General features: G+C 44.2%; 1 protein-coding gene across 4 annotated transcripts in view; it reads right to left on the bottom strand.

Moving 5' to 3' along the window:
- Window positions 1–5000, bottom strand: part of LOC122257674 (uncharacterized) — a 139679-nt gene that overhangs the window by 18956 nt on the left and 115723 nt on the right. For all 4 annotated transcript variants that reach the window (XM_086539487.1, XM_086539489.1, XM_086539486.1 and 1 more), the window contains one exon: window positions 3493–3572. The gene's annotated coding sequence lies outside the window, so the exon portion shown is untranslated. The remainder of the gene's footprint in view (window positions 1–3492; window positions 3573–5000) is intronic.

Genomic DNA, 5000 nt, shown 5'->3' with positions numbered 1-5000 from the left:
AGCAGTTACAGCTAATATACTGTGCTCGTAGACCAATATACTGTCTATGATGATGTTATGTTGGCTGGTTACTAAATAATTGAGTTCGGCATAACCGCATAAACATATGATGGATTATATTTACTATAAACTACTTCTAGCCAAAATACTATAGTGTCCTAATTTCGTTGAACGAAGGGACTTGCGTCAAATGTATTGAAGGAACAACGCTTTACGTCGCAGGGGGATGCCAATGCATCAAAGTCCACGCAGGTTATTTTGCACATTCTATGTTGCAGTATGCAAAATCGCATCATTAAACACCTCCACATACACGAGTCCCCAGACTTAAGTTTCTCGCGCTCATGTTACGGCACACAACTTTGCAATGTTGAACAGCCAGTCATTTTCTCCCTCACTGACTCTGGGGGCGTTGCTAGGCAGAGCTCTTTGCTTTTCGATCCGTATTTCTTCTTCTTCTTCTACTCCTTCTCTTCCTTCTCTAACTCCTAATCATACTCCTACTCCTCTTTCTCGCATTCTTACTCCTACTCCTGCTCCTACTTTTCCTCTTCCTCTCCCTCTCCCTCTGCCTCTCCCTTTCTTTCTCCATCTCTTCCTTTTTTTCAGAAACCGATGTGGAGGTCGATATATCAATTAAAAAAGGTAACGATAATGAATAATCATGAGGAACATACAACGAAGAAAGCAAAGATTCAAATGCAATGAACAAGGAGACAAAAAAACTAAAAACAGCCACAGACATCGAGTAAATCAGTTTAAGAATGGCAGCAAGAGCTCGTGAAACCCAAGACGCGGGGCTGCGAGAACGGCCTGTTCAGTAAGTATCCGCTCTTGAGAAGCAGCCGGATAAGGCGACGGAACATGAAGGAGCGAGGAGTGTCCGCTCCGTAACACAGGTCGGGAAAACGGACGCCCGGCCAACTACAGCGGCTGATGAACTCAAGTTATCCGTTTGCCCTTGCTACTCACGCCTACGCCCATGTGTGTCAGATTGTATACTTTTGGCCACATGTATGTACAGTATTCTTAAACTGTTCACAAGGACAAAAAAGAAAGCGTGCTGAACGCTTGTGCACTATGAAGTCTGTCTTATAGTACAATGACATGTAAAATATGGTGCACCCCCGCCCACACGCGCGTCAGAGAGCACTTTTGCTCAAGGAACGGCATCGCGCACGAGTACATCCAGTGAAAACCTTTATGCAATGAAATACATATTCCTGTGCACGTCTAGAGATCACCTCTGTCAAATAAAGGACACCTTTTGGTACAAGTGTGCTAACAGTGCGTCCAATTAGCAGGTGTGTATGAGAAAACCTCTTCTGGCAGACCCCGCCCACAAGGGCGTCCAAGGAAACACCTGAGCACAAGGAACTACTCATATATTACATCATAGTGTACACTGGTCTCTTCCCGCCTCTGTGAGATGCGTCTCGCGGAAACAGACAGATTCAGAGGCGGTGATAACTAGACAGGTTAATAAGTAGATAGATGACAGCACAAGCAGGGACATAAGATACTATAATCGAGAAAGATTGAGTATGCGTGTGTTAGAGAGAAAGATAGGGAAAGAGAGAGAGAGAGAGAGGGGGGGGGGGAAGAGAGAGAGAGAGAGAGAGAGAGAGAGAGAGAGAGAGAGAGAGAGAGAGAGAGAGAGGGGGGGGGAAAGAGAGAGAGAGAGAGAAAGAAGGAGAGAGAGAGAGAGAGAGAGGGAAAGAGAGAGAGAGAGAGAAAGAGGGAGAGAGAGAGAGAGAGAGAGAGAGAAAGAGAGAGAGAGACCCATACCCTCATTTGACGTTTGCCGCCTTGATCCTACGTCAGTCAACTAAATCCCAAGTCCCAGGAGGTGACTCATTATTAATTATTGTTAATCACAATCATCATTAGGAAATCACTATCATCAATTAGTTTGTAATCTTAGCAATCACCACTCGTTAGAGCCTAAGGGGCGTGGCTGCGACTACCTCAGTGGCTGTTCCCCCCTCAGTCCCCTCCCGTCTCCCCCCCTACTAAGCCCCTCCTCTGACTCCCTTATCCCTCTCCCCCTCCCCCTCCGGCCCCTCCCTACATCCCCTCTCTCTTCCCTTCTTTTTCTTATTCTTTCTTCTCGTTTACTCGCCTCTCTTAATTCCTTATTCTTCCCTTTCTTCTTATTTCCCCTTCTCTTTCTTTTTTTCTTTTCTCCTCTTTTCTATAATTCTCTTCTCGCACGCACACTAACACATGCACATGATCCACACTAGAATACACACAATCATACACACACAAGTACATATTCTCCCCCCCCCCCCGTGTAAACAAACAAATAACGCGAGCGTTGACCTGCGGGCGTAGGCGGTGTAAACTCACGCCCGCGCAGTGTAAGATGCTAGGACAGACAAGCATGAGGCCATGAGGCCCTCCGTCTCTCTCTCTCTCTCTCTCTCTCTCTCTCTATATATATATATATATATATATATATATATATATATATATATATATATACATATATATATATATATATATATATATATATATGTATATATATATATATATATATATATATATATATGCATATATATATATATATATATGCATATATATATGTGTGTGTGTGTGTGTGTGTGTGTACTCCAAGCTTCCGCTCCCCGCCAAATGTGTGCATCCCCGACAGCTGAGAGTGAAAGCTGTGCTTAGGGCATTTCTGCGCCCCCCCCCCCCCCAGCATCCACTTAAAGTGTCACTGATCATTTGTTTCTTTCAATTTTCTTCTTATTCATATTTTCTCTACTTTTACATTCCTAATTTCTTATCTTAACATGTTCCTCTTTCGCTTCCTCTGCACAATTTCCGTCATTTTAAATATTCATTGTGATTCTAAGCAGCGATTGCGTTACGGTCGCTGGCGTAGCACCTGTCTATTGTGACCGCATGTCTACAGCTAACGAAGAACATACACAAACACACACACAGACACACACAGACACACACAGACACACACAGACACACACACACACACACACACTCACACACACACACACACACACACACACACACACACACACACACACACACACACACACACACACACACACACTCGCACACACACACATACACACACACACTCACACTCACACACACTCTAACGCATACTTACTTACGCTCACACTCGCGCGCGCGCGCGCGCGCGCGCATACGACAACCACACAAACAAGCAAACACAGACGCAGACACGCAGACACACATAAACGCGCGGAGCAGCAGCTGACAGGAGAGACAACAACCAATCAGCATGCGTGGCAGGTGAGAGACTAACCAATCAGCGGGCGGCCAGGTGTGGCGGTGGGCGTGGTGCCATGTCACCTGGGCGTTACCTGTGTGCCAACTAATTGCTCAGGTGTCGACGCGCTGATGCTTAAGTCAAGGGCGTTACGAGCCTATTTACATGAAGGGATACGGGCCCACGGGCCGCGAGAGCCGCGAAGAGAGTGCCTTGGGGGCGCGCCTTACCGAGTCTAGAAGAGGTTGGAATGGCCCGAACTCTGCTCTTCCGGGCTGCTGCGGCGGGTCTTATGTGTGTTTTGTTTAGTCTGTAAAAAAGAAGAAAAATATCGCTTTAATGATTTGGATTAAGTAATGATGGTGATATCTATTGCATGAATATGAATGAATATAATAAGAATGGTATTACCTTTAATATAGAAAATTGCAGAAGACACAATAGTGATAGCAACAACAATGAATAGACGTACTTGTAAATAAATGAAAACAACAACAACAAATACAGCAATTACTACTGCTGCTATTACTACTGATAATAATGATAATATCAAATATCAATACTGCAACTGCTGTTTCTTCTACAACTGTTGCTACTAAAGCTACCACTGCTACTACTATAACTATTTCTACGGTTAATAATGACAATAACAGCAACAACAATAATGATAATAGTGATAACGAAATGCGCGCAACCCTCCCCAACGAAGTATCGTGGACAGCAATCGCAAAGCCGTTTGGTCGAGCAAGCGGCCGGCCAGCGCCCGACAGGGGGATGAAAGCGGTTCCCGACAGCTGCTGGCAGTGGGTGAAGGTGAAGGCACCACAATAGGTCATGAGGTTCATGCACAGCTGTCCCCCCCGCTTGATGACTTAACGGACGCGTATTTTCGTTGTGGACAGGCTGTGATTGTTGCTGTTACGGAAACAGATCAAGGGGTGGCGAGGGCGAGGGGGAAAGGCCGTTAGAACCAGGGCGTTCAAGGGAAATCGAAAGAAAAACTCCAGTCATTGAAAAAAAATTAATATAAACGATTCTTTTCATATATATATATCGGGTGGGTTCTAATAGTCAAACTAACCTTAGAGCAGAAAATATACCATGTAATTACAGAAAATGTGAGGACGTAACATTGTCTGGCCCAGGTGTTTACGCGAAAGGAACTGCTTTTGCTTGTTTTGATTTTAGAAAATATAACCCACTGATCTGTAAATACATGAACACTATACAGACCTGTAAATATGGAATATATACTGTATACAGAATATGCAAATGTACTCTGCGGTACATCCATCTAAAAATAAATGTGCATATCCTTGGTAATGTCAAAACGTACAGACAGGAAGCAAACACATAGGTATACATATCTGATAGAGTTGAAACCAAACATCTCCATACAATATACAAGTGTAGCATTTATAAATCAAATAAACATAACCGATTACAATATATAAAGAAAATGTCCATGAGAACATACACATAAAATCAGTAAATCAAATAAGAGAGAGAGAGAGAGAGAGAGAGAGAGAGAGAGAGAGAGAGAGAGAGAGAGAGAGAGAGAGAGAGAGAGAGAAAGCGAGAGAGAGAGAGAGAGAAAGAGAGAACGCGAGAGAGCACAACTGATGCGTAATGCATTCAACTCGAGTCCTGTCCTGTAGAAAGCAGCCTGTCATCTGGATCAAACTTCCGGAGACGCGATGCTTGACCAGCGCGGGAGGAAAGGCGTCCCAATTTCCGT

The sequence above is a fragment of the Penaeus japonicus genome, unplaced genomic scaffold (assembly GCF_977035675.1).
Source record: "Penaeus japonicus unplaced genomic scaffold, GWHDUDI00000001_assembly GWHDUDI00000009, whole genome shotgun sequence".
Lineage (NCBI taxonomy): Eukaryota > Metazoa > Arthropoda > Malacostraca > Decapoda > Penaeidae > Penaeus > Penaeus japonicus.
Note: the sequence above shows the minus strand (reverse complement) of the source record. Positions and strands in the feature narration are given on the sequence as shown.